The sequence below is a fragment of the Heterocephalus glaber genome, unplaced genomic scaffold (genome assembly GCF_053883595.1).
Source record: "Heterocephalus glaber isolate CG9 unplaced genomic scaffold, H.glaber_assembly_v1.0 deba00001600, whole genome shotgun sequence".
Classification (NCBI taxonomy): Eukaryota; Metazoa; Chordata; class Mammalia; order Rodentia; family Bathyergidae; genus Heterocephalus; species Heterocephalus glaber.
In genome coordinates, this window is record NW_028258372.1 from 19,311,846 (window position 1) to 19,334,035 (window position 22,190).

The 22,190-nt window shown below is 35.9% G+C and overlaps 1 protein-coding gene across 5 annotated transcripts in view; it reads left to right on the top strand.

Annotated features, from left to right (window-relative positions):
* Acbd6 (acyl-CoA binding domain containing 6) overlaps positions 1-22,190 on the top strand; it is a 228,418-nt gene that overhangs the window by 185,831 nt on the left and 20,397 nt on the right. The window lies entirely within an intron of this gene.

Here is a 22,190-nt window from a genome sequence, read left to right on the forward strand (position 1 = left end):
GTCTTTCCATTGTTTCACCCAAATACCTTTCTTTTCTTTCAGGATACTTAGACATAGAAACAATTCAGAGTTGGGTAAAATTCTTGATATCTTTTTTTTTAAAGACTGCTCTTTTTCTCTAGCACTCTAGCATTTAGAAGACAGCTTGTTTGGCCTCCTGTCTTTCTATTCCCCACTTGCCAATCAGTTCCATGATTGAAGTCATGCTTCTTATGTTCATGTCCCTGCTCTAATTGATTTCTGGGTAGATATACCCTAAGTTGAAAGATAAAAAAAAAAATCTCAATATTTCACATTAAACACTAGAACACTTAAGTCCACAGTATCTGAACACAGAAGTCTCAAATTAGGCATGGTGATCTAAGGAATATAACAAACACAAAATGGATTGGGAAGTGATAAGTAATCCTATCACACTTGTAATTGTAAAAGTCATTTATAAATAACCATGATTTTAATTGATTTGGTTATTTTTATTGGGAACAGCCAATATTTTTTATTGGGAGCAACACTCTTAAACGCTAATTTTCTACACTTATAGATAGTATTCAAATTCACAGAGAATGCAAATGAATTTTATAACTTTATTATAAAGGTAATAATAATTTTAGAAGTTGCTGTAAATTCTGCATAATAAGTATAAAGAAAAAAGTGTAAGTCATCATAATCTTATCCTCAAGATAACCCCTACCATTCTTACACTTTATCTTTTTCCTATAGTAGATATACATTTTGATCCTTAGAATGGGGTTGGGCTATACATAGTCTTATAATCTACTTTATTTACTTATGACTGTTTTCAATAGATATTTATTCTTTTTTTAACCACAATTTCTTATGGTCTCCTGGCATGCCAGCATACAAATATACCATAGTTATCTCAAAGTTAAGATATTTAAGATGTTTCTATTTTGTAACATTAAGGTAGATTCAAAGTGCCATAAAGGCAAAGACAATAACTGCCTTGTTTATCACTGTGTCCCTCACATATAGTAGGCTTTCAGAAAACAAATATTTAAATGACTTTTCCTACTCTTCTTTACTATTCATGCAGCTAACATGGATGGAGAAAAATATGCAACATGCTCACTTAAAATTTAAAACCATGGATCTCCAGTGGGCCTTCAGTGCTTCCCAGTCACATATTTCCCTACTCCATTAACTGTCTCACTCCGTTAGATGATTCTTTCATACTTCTTTTCTCCTCAAAATCCAAATACTGGGCTGGGGATTTAGCTCTGGTTCTGCTGCCTGCCTCACAAGTGCACAGTCCCGAGTTTGATCCCCACTACAGAAAAAAAAAAAAAATCCAAATACTTTCTTCATCTTCACACTCTGATGATGACTTTCCTTCCCATTAACTGAGGAAATGTGAACCATTAGAAAAGAACTTGGAAAAGTTCTTACCACTACATCTACCTACCTGCATGCATCTGTGCTTTTATAGTCCACCTTCTCTTCTATTAGCATACATAAACTATACTCCTAGCTAAGGTCAGCCCCTCTGTTTATATATTGTATCCCATCCTACTCAAGGATCTTTCTCCATATGTGATCCTTTTTTTAATTTTCCACATTACTGGCTTCCCCTCACTTCAGTATAGGTTCCTTATGCTGCTATCTCCAGCTATGCTGCTATCTCTACATTCCACTCAACCATCCAACTACTGCCCCATTTCTCCCTGCTTCTTTACAACAAAATTCTATGAGTTGTTTAGACTCTTAATTCCTCTTTTCCCATTATCACTTTGTGTAAGTCAGCTTTTCCGCCCCTGTGACAGCGTACCTGAGATAATTAACTTTAAAAAAGAAAAAATTTGTTTTGGCTCACAGTTTCAAAGCTTTCAGTTTATGTTTGCTTGACCCTGTCACTTGGGGCTGTGGCAAAGCAGAACATCATTGTGGAGAGCTTGTTGGAGAGCAAAGGTGCTCACCTTGTGACAGCCCAGAAGCAAAAAGAGAGACAGAAAGGGGCCAGGGACCCAATATCTCCTTCAAGGACATAGTCCCAATTACCTAACTTCCTTCCCCTAGGTCCAACCTCCTAAAGTTTCTTCCACCACTCAATCGTACCACAGGCTGGCAGGTAAGCATTCAACACAAAGCATTTGGGGGACATTTCAAATCCAAATTATAACACTTGTGAAACTGCTTGCATCAGGTCCTCACTTCCACTATTCCTCCTGTTCTTGTGAGAAAAAAACCTATGACCTGTACTTTGTTAACTCCAGCAACCACTTCTGAGTTTACTATATCTCAACCATTGGCAGTATTTGGCACAGGTCATTACATCTTCTTGAAACACTTTATTCTCTTATGTTCTAGGACATTATACTCATCTGCTTTTCCTACTACTTCACTAGTGTTAGTTTTGTTTGGTTTGGTTTTGGTTTTGGTTTTTGCCAGTTCTTCATTCTTTCTCAAATCCTCTCCACTTCTTTTCTGATGTTTTGGAATGCCCCAGAATTCAATTCTTAGGTTTCTTCTTTTCCCTGTGGCCAATGCTTTGAAAATCCTAACCAGTATCTGAGCTTCGAATATATGTTTGTAAGCCTCAAATTTGCATCTCTTGCCTTTTCTAAAATTCACACTCACATACCTGCCTATTTGACATCTATACAGAGATGTCTTGTAGACATCCCAAGCTTAACACATCCCAAACAAGGCTCCTGAGCTTACCCACAAAACCTGCTTCTTCCCAAGACTTTTCATCTCAGTTAATGGTAGTTTTGTCCTTGTTCAAATTCTTGGTGGAATCCTTAGTTTTCCTCTTTTTCTTAATTCATATCCACTTTACCAGAAAATTATGTTCCTTAATGATGTGTCTAAAATCTGACCACTTCTCACCTTGCCCTCTGCCTGTACTCTAGCCCATCACTTCTTACCTGGCTTGTTGAAATAGTGTCCTACATGGTCTTCCTGCTACTTTTCAGTCTGTTTTCAACCTAGCAGCCAGCTGATCTTCTTGACTCATAATTAAATCAAGCTATTCTGCTCAAACCCTCCAGCAGCCTCCTATTAAATTAAAAATCCAAAATCTTTACAATGGCTTACAAGGGCCTTTACCAGCTGGTTCCTGCAGGCACTGTACCATCTCACTTCATGTGCTACCACTGATCTAACTTGCTTTTACTGCCTCAGCCACACTGTTTCAGTTCCCCAGACATGTTAGGAACATAACTATTTCAAGGCCTTTGCACTTGCTTATCTTTCTTCTTCTGTTTCTTTTCTCCTAGATATTTAAAGAGCTTATCCCCTTACCAGCTTCAGGTTTTTTATGCCCAGTAATCTCAGGAAGGACTAGCCTGACTACCTCATTTTAAGTGAATACCCATTCTACCTTACCCCAATATTTCTACTTTATTTTTCTCTGTAACATTTATCATCAACTAACATACATATTTTACTTTATTTTCTATATCCTGCCCAGATAGGGCAAAGATTTTTGTCTATTTCATTTATTATACTTTAGAATAATGCCTAGCACATAGTAAATACTTAACTATTTGTTGGATTAATGAAATTAAGCAGTGAATATCATTGTAGGTTAATGTTTTTATAAATCCATGATTTATGTATTGATTAGTAAAAAGTTTTTGAGTGCAGGGGAGTCCGTGAGGTTCAAACTGTTTCATAGTAATTCTAAGAAATTTTTTCAAAAGAATTTTTCATACTCATTGTCCCATGAGCATGTAGTGCCATTTTTCCAAAGGCTACATCACATATAATATCACAACAAATTAAATGCAGAAATAAATATGGATAGGAGTTGCTTATTGATTAGATATGGAGAGGATGAGAGAGAATTTAAGGATGGAGTTCACATTACTGGCTCGAACACCTGGGTAAAGAGTAGAGCCAAATGACACACTTTCTAACAAATACTTCGAGAGGGAACCATTTTTTCTTGACAGATAAATTCCATAAGTGTAATTGTAAGGCCCCCATTTTCTTTTTTTTTTCTTTATTAGTACATGTTTGCAGTACAAAATGATTACATTACTCATGGAGAATTAGTACATGTACATAACACATCTTAATGTTTTGTTGTTGTTACTTTTTGTGGGGGTGGGTGAGAGAAGGCCTTGCTGTGTAGTTCATACTGCCCTTGAACTTACTGTGCAGTCCAGGCTGGCCTCGAACTTGTGGCAATCCTCCTCCTCAGCTCCCAAGCGTTGGGATCCCAGGCATGCGCCTCCACACCCAGCTCTTAATGCTTTTTCACCCCTCACTCCCCTTCCTCCCCTCCCTCTGCCTCTCGGTCCCTCCCCCTTTTGAGAAAGATCTGTCTCCCTACGTCCTATTATCTGTCTCTTATTTTGCTCTTTATTTATATTGTGGATTTCTCATATAAGAGAAACTATGCTACATTTAAGTTTGCCTGTCTGATTGATTTCATTTTATACTCTCATCTCAAACTGCATCCATTTTCCTACAAAAGACTCAAGTTTATCCTTCTTAATGGCAGACTGGTACTCTATTGTGTATAAATACCACATTTTGTATCCATTCATCTGTTGAACATATATGTTGCTTCCAAGATTTTGCTATTGTGAATTGTACTGCTATAAACATGGGTATCCTCATTTTCTTAAGTATCCTCATGAATATATTCTTCTAGATAATGCTTTACCATTAATAGAATTGGTTCACTATTACTCTAACAGGTTCTTCTGATTTAAATAATCAGATGTCGTAAAATATAGTATTGTTGCCCAATTCACTCAGGTATATTTATGCAAAAGAAGAAAAAGAACACAACATGTTCCATGGGGCTGAGGATTCAGCTCAGTGCACCACACCAGCCTCGTAAGCGCAAGGTCCTTAGTTCAATCCCCAGTACCAAAAAAAAAGCATGTTCCATGGCAGAAATTCTTACAGTCAAAAGTGGAATGGATAGAGTTGACAGAGTCCTATGATATCCCATAAGCATTTCAAATTAAGCTTCTAGATGAAAATTCTGGCTATATAAGTTTAATACCATATTATGAAATTGACTATGCTTTCCCTCGCTGGAAGAAATCTGACCTCAGGTAAAAATGTCAATTTTCCTGGTAATCAACTAAAGGTAAGGCTATTGGTTATATTGCTAAGTAACATTATTTATGATAAAGATAACCCTGGCTGGTAAATTAATCCAGACTGAGAAGAATTGCAAAGGGATGATTAAAAACCTTATGGGAACAGTGTACTGGATTGTCCTGAGTTTGTTTTAATTGGCATATCCCTTGTGTGACCCTAAAAACAAAACAAAATGACACCTATAACAGTGGGGCTTCTAAACCAAGATAGACCCCATACTTCCTAATGATGGATTTCTTCTCTTTACACCTAAGTTAAGAATGAGCTGTCAGTGTGAATTTCTACAGCGACTCCAGTTTGGCACTGCTCTGATGGCAAGTTTTGAGTAGTTTTTGTCTGAAATCCTTCTGAATAAGTTTATGCAAATTATAGATGAACCTAGGACACAGCACTTACATTATCCATTCTTTAGTTTCAGCCGTGCCCATTTTACTCCAGTCCTTCTCTCCCTCCAGCAATTTTAGTGTGATGTTAAAATCAGTGCAGTCATTCCCAAACCATACTTGTTCTTGAGAACATTTCTGTAGATGTGAATCTGCTCAGTTGCCTTAAAAGGGATGAATAATCAATAGATGCTGCCTTTGATTATTTTTCTTTCAGTCTCTTGCTTATCCTGTTTACAGTGGTTATTTATCTCCTATGTAAGTTATCTTTTACTGTTATAGTCCATCTGGAAAACAGACTTCTGTACTGAAGGTGTAATGGCATAAGCATAGCTGAAAATACCCAGTTTTCCATTTGATCATAGATGTGTGATTGTGGGTTTAGGTGAAATTTTTATGTTTGGATTACTGCTTAACCAATGAGAAGATTTTCAGAGAATCAGGACTTTGTATTTTAGTGTATTTTGTTGCTTTTTGTAATATATACTGTTGTTTTTTATTCTTTAGAGAAAATCGTTAAGAAAACTAGTAATTGGGCTAGTCTGAAAAGGTTATCTTAAATTATGAACAAGCTGGTTCTGTTATTCTGTGGAAGATTAGATAATCATCCAGAAACAGAAAGAGACCCAGGGATGTCTAACTATCCAAAGATGTGTTATCTAGCACTCTTGAGATCTAGAAAATAATTTTCAAACTCTGCACTGTGAGGGCCATTCTGGTGATACTGCTGGCAACTAGTAAAGAGACAAAAATACCAAGTGTGCAGGGTTTCAGACCACTGGCCTTCTGAGCCAAAATACTGCAACTTTTGTATTTATTTATCATTCCAGAGTCCATTTGAACTTTTAAGGCATGAAAAACAATTAAAATTGAAATCCATTGATTGAAAATATAGTCTGAAACCAAGATAAAACCAATATGAAAATAAAAATATAGATTTGAGATAAAGCTTACTGCAGCTCTTGTTGTGACACCAGTACCAAAACTTGAGAAATTTGCTTGTCTGATTTCAGCCTTTAGCAGATGAGAAGTAGAAAATATAAAGTGTTCAGGAACTCTGACAATAAAAAGGATAATTGATGATCTTGTGGCTGAGGAAAAGCTACTTTTAAAAAAACTAAAACTGAACCAAAAAATAGCCTGATACCATTTAGTAATAGGCTAAATAATCTTACATTTCATGATACCCTATAAAAGCATCATTTATATTATAGGATGTACAATAAATTATGTTTTTGTTCACTCATAATCCCATTTACTTGATACCATATATATCAGTTTATGATACTAACTCTGAATCATTAAGAAAAGGCTGAATCATCGTTTGTATTCTCCATGTAGAGTGATGAGAAGAAGTAAGATGCTTTGGAAAGAATTATATGCAAGAGTTTGTAAGGTGGCATTTTTTAATGTTTGGATCCTTAAATGGTAACATTCTGATTATTTGAAAAACGTGCTGACATAAACTACCTCATTCTCTAAGGATGCCAGTTAAATGAGGTATGACAGTATGCACTGTTTTCCAAGAAAGGAGTATGCCCAGAATCTGTAGCTGAAGGCTTATGTATCTAGAAAAATAATTATGGAATACATTTTCAAACTTCTGAATTATTAATCATCTTCTGTTTAGGGATACTGGTCCCATAAGAGAGGCAATACATTTCAAGCTTAGAAACATTAAAACGTATTTAAAATTAAAGCTGAGCATGGAGGTGCCTGTCTGTAATCCCAGCTATTCAGGAGGCTGAGCCAGGAGGATTGGAAGTTGGAGGCCAGTGTGGACAATTCAGCAAAACCCTATCTCAAAAAAGGGGGTAGGTCAGCGAGTAAGAATGTAACTCAGTGCTAGGACACTTACATAGCATGTGGAATCCAATCCTGGATGCAATCCCCAGTATTAGAAAAAACTTACCTAAAATTACATTATATTAACTCGAAACATATCACTTTTAATTCCTCACAACTAATTTTCTTAGGTGCCTCCCTTATTATATATTCACTTGTAACATTCTTTTTAAATAAAATTTATATTTTAAGTATCAAATTACTGAATAAGAATAAATTTTTCTTCTTTGCTATGTCATGGGAAAAATCCAACCCCTTTATACAGCTTATTACTCTTTTAATGGTTCATGCTGTACTTCTGTATTTTTAGAACTATCATAAGTAGAGATAAAGCATCAAGTGTGAAGTGAATTAGAGCATAAGAATTATATGATCAGAAGGGAAAGGAAAAATTATGAGAAAAGAAAATGAAATCTATGTAAACAGGGAAGGGTGGAGGGGGTGAAGGGCGCACAGGTAATGAGGGAAAAATAAGAACTAAGATACATCATGTACAGGTACAAGCACCCAATGATAAATGTAAACGTATTATCTACCTAAAATGTACCAATAAAAGAATTTTTTTAAAACAGAATTATATGATAAAAAAAAAAAGGAAATTCAGTAACACTCAGAATTTTCTGTTCATAGAAGACAGCTTGGAAGCATGTTATCTCCATGACTATTTCATTCATTCTATATATATATATATATCTTATAGAAATATGGCTCTTGATTCAGCTTAATCAAATGCATTTAGCAATAGAAAAAAATCAGGACTGGCTACAGTTTTATGCACAGCAGACAGCAGACACAGTGGCTTAGAGTGAAAGGGATAAAATTAATGTTATTTCCTATGAATCTATTCTGAATTAAATATTTTAATATTTTCATCATACCTTATTTAGAAAAACAATTTTTAATTTTTTGACAAGGCACCCAATCTGGAGATAAAAGAAAACTGTTTTTAAAGAAAATAATTATTAGTAAAATGAAAACATGATCAAAAAATAAAGGAGTAGTGCATAGTACATGTGAGGAGAGAAATACTCTGTACAAATTCAGGAGTGCATATGGAAGGAAAAAGAATCCAGGAATCAAACTGGATAAGTAGTGATTTTGTACTAGCAACTATAAACTAAGTCTCCTGTTCATACCATTTGGGCCTTCATTGGATTATTACATCCAACATTATATAGTCCATTATACTCCATATTATACTCCATCCAACATTATACTCGGTATACTCCATTATACTCCAAATATGTGGGAAGCTTTTTAAAGAGGCTCAGATACTAGGAAAGAATAGATCAAATTAAAGGGTAAATTAATTTGTGTTTAAGTTGGAGTAATGAGTAAACCAATGAGGAAAGACTAAAGTAACATACTTATTCTTTTATTTCAGGACTATTTATTGAATACACGATATATGTAAGACACTGTAGTAGGCATTGAATGAAAGATACAATACTTACCTGTAAGAAATGTAGTCTTGGTGGAAGAGACAGTTAATGAAAGAAAGTATATGCCATGCCACAGTCGTAGAAAAGAGGGTGGTGGGTACCTTACCCCACCTAAGAAGACAAAGGAGATTTTCCAAAGAAGTTGTACTGAGTATTAAAGTTTGATGGGATTTTCTTTCTCTGCAAGATTTCAGGCTTTAAAACTCTGAAAATTATCTGGCCACAAACCACTCAGAAATGCAGAAGTATCCTTTAAAATGCATAGCTCAGGCACCGCGCCCTGGGGCCCTTTTCTCCGGGCTTCTGCTGCTACAGCCCGGCAGGCTCAGGGGCCGAGGCAGGAAAACGCACCATCACCTCAGTTCGCAGGTCTGCGCCGGGGCTGCTCTGGCTTTCCCGCACTGGCGCTGGGCTTCGCAGCAGGCCCCTTCCAGTCCCAGGCCGACACTCTGCCGCTCGGGAGGCAGCTGGAGCCCTTGTGGTAGCTCAGGTTAATTGAGAAAGCCTGGGCCAGTGTCTCTCTAAGGACACTGAAATCTGCCTGAAAGAAAGTATGGCCTAAATTATACAGGAGAGAGACTTTGAAGGCAATTGACCAACTTGAGTTACAATTAGCCCTCAGGAACAAATTGAGTTCATAAGTCAAGGGTCCACTGTACCAATAATGAATCCACCAAAAAGGTAATTAGGAAAATAGTTCCATTCACAAATAGCTTCAAAAACAATACTACCTAGAAATCAACCTAACCAAAGAGGTGACAGACCTCTACAAAGAAAATTACAGAACATGAAGAAAGAAATTGAAGACACTGGAAGATGGAAAGACCTGCCACATTCACAGTTCAGCAAAATTAATATTGTTAAAATGGCCATATTAACTGACAGCATCTTCATATTCAGTGCAGTCTCCATCAAAGTTCCAATGACATTTTTCAAAGAATTAGAAAAAACACACTTGAAATTAATATGAAACATAAAAGATTCAGAATAGCCAAAGCAATCCTGAGCAAAAGAAGACTAGAAGCATCACAATACCAGATTTTCAAAATATATTACAAAACCACACTAACAAAAACTATGCTACAGGAACAAAAATAGACACAGACTAATGGAATAGAATAGGGGACACAGAAACAAACCTACAGAGGAGCTCCAGCCTTCTGATTTATGACAAAGGAACCAGAAATATGCATTGGAGAAAAAGCCTTTTACACAAGTGGTGCTGAGAAAATTGGACATCCACAGGTAGCAGGCTGAAATTTGTTCCCATCTTTAACCACATACAAAAATCAATTCAAAATGGAACAAAGGCCTGTGCATAAAACCTGAAACCTTGAAACTAGTAAAAGAAAATTGAGGAAACACTTGAACCCATAGGCACAGGCATCCTGAGTAGGACCCAATCGTACAGGAAATAAAAGTGAGAATCATAGGGCTAGGGATTTAGCTCAGTGGTTTGACTGCCTGCCTCACAAGCGCAAGGAACCAAGTTCAATCCCCGGTACAAAAAAAAAAAAAAGCAAGAATCATAATATAAAATGTGATTTAATCAAATTAAAATCTTCTGTACAGAAAAGGAAACAATCACCAGAGTGAAGAGACAATGTATAGGATAGGAGAAAATCTTTGCCAGTTACTCTTTTGAAACGAGATTGATATCTAGAATATATAAAGAACTAAAAAAACTTAACACCACCACCCCCACTCAAATGAATTGAAAAGACACTTCTCAAAAGAAATACAACTGGTTAATAAGTATGACAAAATGCTCAGCATCTTCAGCCATCAGAGAAATGCAAGTCAAAACTACATTGAGATTCCATGTCACTCTTGTCAAAATGGCAATCATTAAGAATACAAAAAAGGAAAACAAAAGCAGTAAATGCTGGTGAGGATGTGAGTGAAAGGGAACTAGTACAGCCACTATGGAAATTAGTATAGAGATTCCCCCCAAAATTAAAAACAGAGCTACCTTTGATCCAGTTATGCCACTTCATGGTATATTCCTGAAAGAATTAGTCAGGACACTATAGAGATACCTGTCCATGTTTAATGTGGCATAATTCACAATAGCTACACTAAGGAAACAGACTAGATGCCTGTCAACAGACAAATAGATAAAGAAAATGAGGTATATATACACAATGGAATATTATTCAGTCATACAAAAGAACAAAATCATGCCATCTGCAGGAAAATGGATAGAATTGGAATGTCAGGCTAAATAAGTCAAATTCACAAAGTCAAATGTTGAATATTTTCTCTCAAAAATGGAATCTAAAGAACAGAGGACCACTGCTCCTGGCCCAGAGGAAGGGGCTTCCCAGCCACCATCTGTCCTACCACTCCCAGCCCAGAAGAAAGGGCTTTTGGGCTGCCATCTGTCCTGCCACTCCCAGCCCAGAGAAGGGGCTTCTGAGCCACTGTCCCACCTCTCCCAGCTCAGAGGAGGTGAGCCATGCAGGCAACAACAGCACCACTCCCCCACATCAAAATGAGAAGACACGTAAATAAGTCTCAAAACCAGACTTCCAGATCACCTACAGCAACCCCCAAGGGAAATGAGATGGAACACTCTGATACTCAACCACCTGGACTCCCTGAACTGGCAACAAAAGAGGATCTGGAAAAAATGAAAGCAGAAATAATTTCTCAGATAACACCAGAGATTGTGCTTGTAGTGCAAGACGTGGTTAATAAATCTAGAGAGGAGCTCAGGAACATGATGGAATCCCAACATAGGAAACAAATGGAATCCATAAAACCCATGCAAATAGATTTCCAGGAGATGAAAAACTCCATTGAAAGTCTACACAGCAGAATGAGCCAATGTGAGGACAGAATTTCAGACATAGAAGATAAGATTGCAATTAGTGACCAGGAAAAGAAAAAATGCTTCAAAATTATAAGTAAACACGAGAAATCGATCCAGCAGCTGCTAGATGATGCAAAGAAGAATAACATAAGACTGATTGGAGTCAAAGAAGAAACAGGAGAGAGTGCAAATGACATTAAAAAAACTCTTCACAGAAGTAATGGCAGAAAATTTCCCAAGCAGGGGAAAAGAACTTGACATACAGATAAGTGAAGCATATAGGACTCCAAATAGCCTTGATCAAAAAAAATCTACACATAGGCATATTATTGGTAAGATTCCAGAAACTCAACAGAAGAACAAAGTTCTACAAGCAGTTAGAGAAAAGAAACAAATCACACACAAAGGAAAGCCCATCAGAATCACAGCAGACTTCTCAATGCAAACCCTCAAGGCAAGAAGACCTTGGAATGACATATTCCAAGCCCTAAAAGAAAACAGCCTCCAACTGAGGTTGATGTACCCTGCAAAACTATCTTTCAAAATTGATGGAGAAATAAGATACTTTCATGACAAAGGGCACATTAGGAACTTCATGAATACCAAAACAGCACTCCAAAAAATTTTACACAATATCCTAGGAGCAGACATTGAGGATCACAACCCCAGGAAGCAAAGCAGAATGAACCCATCTGGCATGACAAGAAATAAAATGTAAAGGGGGAGAACCCAACAAAAAGAAAAAGTCATGACAATGATAAGTCAATACATATCAGTTATAACCATCAATGTTAATGGTCTCAGTTCACCAATCAAAAGAAATAGACTGGCAGAATGGGTCAAGAAGCAAAATCCAACAATATGCTGCATATAAGAAACACAATTCAAAAGGAAACTCATAGACTGAAAGTTAAAGGGTGGAAAACAATACTCCATGTGACGGGAACCTGAAAAAAAGCAGGAGTAGCTATCCTCTTTGCAGGTCAAGTGGATTTCAAACCAACACTGATTAAGAGAGACAAATAAGGACACTACATCCTTGTAAAGGGAACAATCCAACAGGAAGAGATGACAATCATAAATATCTATGCACCAAACATTAGTGCACCCAACTGTATAAAACAAATACTAATGGACATGAAGAGTCATATATGAACTAATACAATAGTAGTGGGGGACCTGAATACCCCACTGTCACAAATAGATCAACTAGACAAAAAATAAGTAATGAAATATTAAAACGCAATCAAACTCTTGAACAAATGAACTTAACAGGTGTTTACAGAGTCTTCCACCCCACAAAATCAGAATACACATTCTTCTCAGCTGCACATGGGTCATTCTCCAAAATAGACCACATACTCCCTCATAGAGCATGTTTAAGTAAGTGCAAAGGAATTGAAGTTATCCCCTGTATATTATCAGACCATAGTGTGATGAAATTGGAGATCCATAGCAAAAGAAACATGGAAATTGAACAACACACTTCTGAATAACCAATAGGTCACAGAAGAAATTAAAGAAGAAATCAGACAGTTCCTTCAATTAAATGACAATGACAGTACAACATATCGGAATCTATGGGACACAATGAAAGCAGTCTTACAAGGGAAATTCATAGCAGTGAATATGCATATTAGGAAAACAGAACGAGCCCAAGACCAAGGATGTGACAGTCATTGTGATTTGCTCAGTTTGGGTTACATGGTCACCCTAGAGTCTCTGGACTTCTCTGTATAAACATACCCTCTCATGGAGCATGCCAAATCACTATAGTTTCTTAATCTGTACTATTGTTTCTTTTCCTCTAGAGCACTCATCACTACTTATTATTGTTTGTTTGTATGTCTTTGATATTCCATAAGCTAGCCTCAAACTTGTGCGCTCAAGTGATCCTCTTGCCTCAGTCTTCCAAGTAGCTGAGACTAGAGGCACGTAATACGATGCCTGGCTCACTGCCTATTACTAAACATATTTGCTTGTTTTTGTTCCCCCATCATAAGACTATAAGGTATAACATCAGAGTCCTGTGTCTCATTTACCTCTGTGTTCCCAGTGCCTAGAACAATAACTGGGACATAATAGGAAATCAGCAAATAATTTTAATTAATTAGAAATTGGGTATGAGATGCCTATTTAGTATTCATTGGTAAAAGTGATTAAAGAGAATTAATTATGCTTTGCCAACTCCCTAGTGAAGATGAGGAATTAGAAATTAAGAGAAGCTGAACTTTAAATATATATATGAACACTGATTAAACATGAAAGTTTTGCCCAAATACAAAGAAAATTACACTTTTTAAAGATGGATAATGGTAGAAAATATAACCTTGCATGATGGATGCATAATGTTCCTGAAAATGTGATAGATTAAGGCCTTCTTGAAATTGCTCTCTATTGCTGGACATTTGTGCTTAAACTATAAATATGAGTATATAAACCCATCAGGTGTATATACATATACATACACTTTACTGATTAGCTTTGGAAACCAGCAAAGTAGATTTGAGTGTTAAGTCATAATGGTCACTCTTATTCCAGGCAAAACAAAATGCTTTGGAATATAACTTCATATTGGCATGCTGCTGCCTTACACTGGCATCACTCAGATCATATTCGCTGTAACTGCCTCTATGTAGCTCTCTACCCCTACCTGTTCTTAATCACAGGGGCAGAGTAAGGCAAAAGGGAGCAAAGTAGGGACTTCATCTAAAAAGACAAGAAAAAAGGTATTGAATTACTTCTTTCATTGTATTATTTTCCTGTTGCTGATTCATTGATTTCCTTGTTTGTTTTTGTTGTTGATTTTCCTTCTGCTTAGTTGCTCATCTTGCCAGGTGTATTCATTCTACTTGATTTATTGACATTGTTGGCATCATTGCTTCTTTCTAGGATATCCTTGAAAAAAATTTTAATTGTGGTTTGGTAGTCATTAATTTCTTAAGGTGCTCCTTATGGAAATACCTTATTTCTCCATCAATTTTGAAAGAAAAAATTTTGGGATATATATATATATATATATATAAGTCAGGGTTGGAAGTTGTTCTCTTTTAGGGCCTGAAACACTTCATTCCAAGTTCTTCTGGTCTTTAAGGTTTGTGTTGAGAAATCTACTGTAATTCTAATGATTTACCTTTATAGGTGATGTGTTGCTCTTCTCTAACAGTTTTTAAGATTTTTGTCTCTGTGATGCGCTTCTGGTACTTTGATCATAATGTGACCTGGAGAGATTCTGATTGTGTGGCTATTTGGGGTTCTATATGCCTCATTTATCTATATGTTTATTTTTTCTATATAGTTGGGGAGTTTTCTGCCATTCATTTTGTGAACAGGTTTTTTATGCCATTTGTGTTATGATTTTTCACTTATTCCAGTTACTCTTAGATTAGATTTGTGTCATATAACAACAGTTGGATACATTTTTCATGCTCTTTTGTTGCTTTTAGGGTGTCTGAATCGATGTTTTTTGAAGGCATTATTGTCTTCTAGTAATGAAATTCTGTCCTTACATTGGTTGCTTCTGCTGCCTGTACTTTCAAAATAACTTTTAATCTCCTGGATTTCTGATTGAAACCATTTCATGGACTGTCATTCTTATCTTAACTCATCATTTATGTTTTATACTATTCAGTTTAACTCAGCTAGCTTATTAGTGTCTCCTAAAATTTTGATTATTTTGACCATTATATTTGTTTATTTTGATATATTTTATTATATTTGATATATTTTTATATATTTGATTATATTTGATTATTATATTTGATTATTTTGACCATTTTGATTATTACAGTAAGTCATTGACTTAAAAACTTTTGAGTTACAAACAAATCAGGAAAGTAGCTCACATGTCTGCTGGACATTGTTACAATTGTGCTGCTGTGTGCTTACTGTGCAGTGCAATAGTATTCAATAGTACAGTGCTCAGTCAGAGCCTAGGATGTCCAGAAGCAAGAGAAAAAAAAGCTTTACATTGTATATTTGTGTCAAAGACTCACTTTGATTTATGAATGAATCTGACTTAAGAATATTCTCCCAGAATGGAACTCTTCCATAAGTTGGGGACTTACTATACTTCTATTTTGTTTAATTGTATCTTCTGTGATCTCACTAAATACCTCTTTATCTGTTTTCTAACTTCTTTTATCCTTTTAAGTAATTCAGGTGTGTGGTTTATGCTATCCAGTGCCTTTTACTAATAACTCAATGTAAATTGTCTCAGTTCCCCAATGAAAAGACACTGATTGGAACATATCAAGAAACAAAACCCAATGACAGGCAGTACACAAGAAACAAATTTAATTCAAAAAAATTCACAGATTAAAAATCAAAGGATGAAAAACAGTATTCCATGCAATGGAAACCCAGAAAAAAAGCACAAGTAGCTACCCTAATTTCAGACAAAGTAGATTTCAAGCCAAAACTGATCAGAAGAGACAGATGGTCACTACATAATGGTTAATGGAAAAATTCAACAGGAAGAGATAACAATTATAAACATATATGCACCAAACACCGGTGCACCCAACTTCACAAAACAAACACTATTGGTCATAAACAATCAGATAAACACTGTGTTTTTTATATCTGGCACTCAAAGTTAAAAGAGGAAAGGTTTATTTAGCTCACAGTTTGTAGAGGTTTTGGTCCAAGGCAGGGTGGCATGGGAGACAGAATCACAGAGGAAAAACACTTCATGGTGGGCAGAAGGTAGCAAATCAACAAAGAATGACCACAGCTCTATCATCCCTTATATCTTATCCAGGCTACTAGAGCACGTGGCACTCACACCCTTAATCCTGGTGCCCTTGATCCTAGCATTGTATCATGATTCAATCTCAGCATCATACACTGTAGATCCAGCCACCTCTAAAAAACCCCCACCTATGACTGCATGAGGCTTCAGGGGGACATCTGGACACAAGCCATAGCAAACACCAATACAGTTGGTAATGGGGGACCTCAATACCCCACTGTCACAAATAGATCAACTCGACAAAAAAGTCAACAAAGAAATATCAGAGTTGAACCAAATCTTCAAGCAAATGGTCTTAATAGATATCTACAGAATGTTCCTCCAACAACAGAATACACATTCTTCTCAGAAGCACATGAGACTTTCTCAAAATAGACCACATGCTAACTCATAAAGCATGCAAAAAAGTTGAAATTATCGTGTGTATATTTTCAGATCATAGTGCAATGAAACTAGAAATCAGTGGCAAAAGAAACCACAGAATCTGTGCAAATACATGGAAATTAAACAGTACTCTCTTGCATAATCAGTGGGTCACAAATAAAATTAAAGAAGAGAGCTGGGCATGTTGGCACATGCCTATAATCCCAGCACTCCTTAAGCTGAGGCAAAAGGATTGAATTTGAGGCTAGCCTGTGCTACATAGTAAGTTCAAGGCCAGTCTGAACTACATGGCTAGACCATGTCTCAAAAATACAAAACAAAAAATAGATTAAGGAAGAAATTAGTTCCCAGAATCAAATGATAATGCCAGTACAACATATTGGAACCTATGGGACACAATGAAAGCATTCTTAAGAGGGAAGTTTACAGTGGTGATTGCCTACATCTGAAAAACAGAGCAAGCTCAAATAACCTAATGATGCAACTCAGGGTCCTAGAAAAACAAGAATAATCCAAATCCAAAGCTAGTACAAAGAAAGAAGTTATAAAGAACAGAGCATAAATTAATGAAATTGAGACTAAAAAAAAAAGATAAAAAGAATCAGTGAATTGAAGAGTTGGTTCTTTGAAAGAATAAACAGACAAATCTCTGGCCAGTCTTACCCCCCAAAAAAGAAAGAAAAGACCCAAATTCATGCAATTACAAATGGAAAATGTGAAATTATAATGGATTCTGCTGAAATCCAGATCATTGGCAATTACTTTCAGAACTTGTACTAATAAAATGGAAAACACAGAAGAAATGAGCAGATTCCTAGATACCTATGAGCTACCAAAGCAGAACCAAGAAGATATAAAAATACTGAATAATCCAATATGAGTCAAAGAAATTGAAGATGGAAAAAAAAAAAAAAAAAAACTACAAAGAAAAGCCCAGGTCCCAACAGATTCACTGCCAAATTCTACAAGAACTTTTTTTTTTTTTTGGTACATTTTAGGTATACAATATAATGACATTCATCATTGGAAATTTGCACCTTTACATAATCTCTCTTGGTTCTTATTTTTCCCCTTCCCCTGCCCTCCCTTCAACCCCTCCACCCCTCCCTATTGACAAAGACTCTGTTTCCATTTTTTTTTCTCATATTAATTCCATTCCCTTCTTTCCTTTCCCCTACCCCTCCCACTTCCCCTTCCCCTTTGCCCCTTTTCTTCCTATTTCACATTATCTATTATACCTTTTAGTCCTTATTTACACTTTCACTTTCTCACACTAGAGAAGCTATTTGGTATTTACACGTGTGTCCTGTTTATTTCACATAAGAGTATCACCTCAATGTGCATCCATTTAGCTATAAATGACTCTAATTTCTCAGTTTTTATGGCTGAGTAGTACTCATTTTTAAAAACCCACATTTTCTTTATCCAGTCTCCAGTTGATGGGCATTTGTGCTCTTTCCAAGTTTTAGCTATTACAAATTGTGCTGCTATGAACATGGGTACACATATCTCACTGTGGTATGATTCTTTTAATTCTTTGGGGAAGATCCCCAGCAGGGGAATAGCTGGGTCAAATGGGATTTCCAGACCTAGTTCTTAGGTATCTCCATACTGATTCTACAAGAACTTTAGAGAACATCCGACACCAATACTCTTCAAATTCTTTAATGAAATCAAAAGGGAACCATTACTCTGATTCCAAAACCAGGAAAGGACCCAGCCAAAAAAGAGAACTACAGCCAATTTCTTTAATGAACATAGACACAAAAATCCTCAGTAAGATATAGGCAAACAGAATGCAACAAATCATGAAAAAGATGACCAAGTAGAATCCATTCCAGGAATGCAAGGATGGTTCAGCATATGCAAATCAATAAATGTAACAGAGCAGAGACAAAAGTTACATGATCTTCTGAAGAGACACAGAAAAAGCATTTGACAAACTTCAACATATAAAAAAACTGAAGAAAATAGGTATAGAAAGTCTTTATCTCAATCTGTACAAGCCATCTATAACAAACCAACATCATATTAAATGGAGAGCTGAAAGTTTTCCCTCTAAAATCAGGAATAAGACAAGGATGTTCACTACCACCACTTCTGTTTAATATAGTTCTCAAAACATTAGCCAGAGCAGTCAGGCAAGAGAAAGAAACAAAAGGAATATGGATAGGAAAGGAAGAAGTTAAAGTATCATCATTTGCAGATAACATGATCGTCTACATAGAAGACCCCAAAAACTCTACCAAAAGAATAACAAAATTCAGTAGCATAGCATGATTCAAAGTCAGCATTCAAAAAAATCAATAGTGTTCCTGTATACCAGTAGTAAATTCACCCAGAGAAAAATTAGGAGGAAATGCCTCTCATAATAGCATCAAGAAAAATGAAACACTTAGGAATTAACCTAACCAAGGAAGTGAGAGACTTTTACATTGAAAACTATGGTACTCTTTTAAAAAAGGAGATTGAAGAAAATATCAGGAAATGGAAAGATATCTCTGTTCCTGGATACAAAGAACAGATATAGTCAAAATAGATATACTTCCAAAAGTGTTATACAGATTTAACATAATCCCAGTAAAAAATACCATTAGCATTCCTCACATAACTAGAGAAAACAATCCTAAAATTCATATGGGACTCAAAGAGACCTAGAATAACAAAAGCAATTTTGGGCAATAAGAGCAAGGTAGGAGGCATTACAATCCCAGACTTCAAGTTGTACTACAAAGCTCTAATGATAAAAACAGCATGGAAAAAAAAACACCACCATGGTATTGGCACAAAAACAGACTTGTAGATCAACTGAAGAAGAGGATGCCTAAACAACTCCAGACATACTCAGCTACCTTATCTTTGGCAAAGGAACCAGCCACCTTCACTGGAAGAAAGATGGCCTCTTCAACAAATGGTACTGAGGGCCAGGGATTTAGCTAAGTGGCACAGCACCTGCCTAGCAAGCACGAGGTCCTGAGTTTGATCCCTGGTACCAAAAAAAAAAAAATGGTGCTGGGAAAAGTGGCTATCCTTATACTTATTGAATCTACTCATATCTCACTGTCCACTAAATTAAAATCAAAATGGACCAAAGATCTAAATATTAAAACAGAAACAATCTGCTGGGAAACAAAATAGGTAAAACTTTGGTCCATTTTGATTTTAATTAATAATACATTAATTAATACATAGTCATAGGCAAAGACTCTGAGCAGAACCCTAGTTGCACAAGAAATAATAGCAAAATCAACAAATGGGATCACATCAAATTAAAAAACTTCGGCACAGCAAAGGAAACCACCAAGAGTGAAGAGACAGCCTACAGAAAGGGAAAAGGTTCATCGTCAGTGCCCTATGAGGAATGTGATAATCATGTAATACAAACATGTATAAAAAATTTATATATAATTTATATATATATACATATATATACAGTCTGCAAAAATGTATACACACTTCAGGAAAAGAAAAACATGAATAAAAATTTTAATACTAAATTTATTGATACATCATGAGATTAATACAAGTTAGCTTTGGCCTCTACAATTAAAAGAAGTGGTCAAAGTAGTGGCCATTAGCTTCCAGGTATTTATTAGTACGGCAAACTGCTGCTTGGGTAACCTTGGTCATTGAGATTGCTGCAAATACATTTTTAATTTCTTCTCTAAGATCTGGCAGTGTTGTGGGTTTTCTGTGATATATGACACCCTCTAGGGTCCCCCATACAAGGGTAACACCATCTGTTGAAAAAACATACTAGTTTTCTTAAAGTGTGTATTCATTTTTGGTGGAATATATATATATTCATATATATATATAAGGAGTCCAAGAGATGGAGGGGAGGGAGGGGATTAAAGAAAAAGAATTAAGAAATGTCATGTATATGTACTCCCCTTGATGAATGTAGTCATTATATACTACAGACATGTACAATGAAAAAATATTTTTTAAAGTAGGCAAAAAATGATAGCTTATGCTTCGAGTTCTTAGTGCTGCTTTCCATCTTTTACTCTCCTTGGAGTTTTTTGTTATTGAGTATGATTGACAAAATTGTATATATTTAAGGTATACATCATGTTCTTAGATACATACATCATGTTCTTAGATACATATATATTGTGAAATGTTTCTGCAACCAAGCTAATTAACATGTACATCACTCACATATTTACAGCAGTTCTTAATTTCTTCCACTTAGAAACATACTAACACAAGTCAAAACATACCCTTAAACAAGAAGAAAAATGGGCTGAGCATCTCACTCCCAGAGACAGATTATAAGTTACATGAATACTGTTCTAGATTAAAATTACAGCTTATTATCCTTATGATGCTTGATGTGCATCCCAAATTTAGCTACTGTGGCATCACAACCAAGAATACCTTATCCACACCTCAAAATCACTTTTTTCCTGACTCCTGTCACCCATTTATGTACTCCTGACCTCTAAATCCAGTCAGAATCTCCAATCTCCAGTAGGAAAACAAGCTCAAGGTTCTTCCCCCTCCCACCAGCTGTCATCCTTACTAAGCTTCTGTAGGTGCTAAAAGCCCTTAAGGAATGACCTTTTTCCTACTACCTATATTGGCTTTTTTCTTACTGTCTGTCAGAACCAAAAGATAGGTTCCCTGTGGCAACTTCTTACTTTTCTTCCTGGAAGATTAAATAGGGAGACCCTTAGCCAAAAAGTTCTCAAAGTAATCCCCATCCTCACATTCAGCTTTTAAGAAGTGGGGAAGACAATTATTAGGTGCCCAAGAATAGTTTGGTCATACTTAAACTCTCATTTATTCATAATAATAGTTTAGCATTTATTCTTCATTACTAGGACATAATCAAGTTCAAGTAATTAGAAATTGCCTATCAAATTAACTAATTTCTGCTTTTTACCTGTGCTTTACCTGATTATTTGTTGCTCATGTACTGTGATCAGCTACTTTCAGTCAAAGAAGTAGAATTGCTAAAAAGTACTCATCTCTGCCATATAATTAATATACCTAGAATATCTTGGGTTTAAAAGAAATTTTTTTAACTAAAGGGTTGGAGTCTTCTCAGTAACCTTTAGGGATTCTTGGCTTTCTTCTAGAATTTTGCATGCTTTGAAACTACCCATCTTTATGGTATTACATCTATTTAGGAAATCTAGTATCATTAGCCTGGAGCATGTGTGTCTTTCAAAAGCCATTAAAAAGCTACTAACTCTTACTATAAATCACAAATTCCTTAGATTGGGGAACAAGCTTGGAAATAAACATGCTGATGCTGCCCAAGATAAATGATATAGTGTTGGGTTTTTCTGATACTAGTTAGATAACCAAACTGCCACATTTTAAGAGATTCATTCCCTTTGGTTTATTACCTACACATCTGATTACCCTCATTCTGCGGTAGTTGCTGCAGTGCTACCATTCTCCCATCTTCCAAGAGAGATAGCTTGTTCAGAAGTTCTGTGAGACTCAAAGGAATGATCACTTTTTTCTCTGTA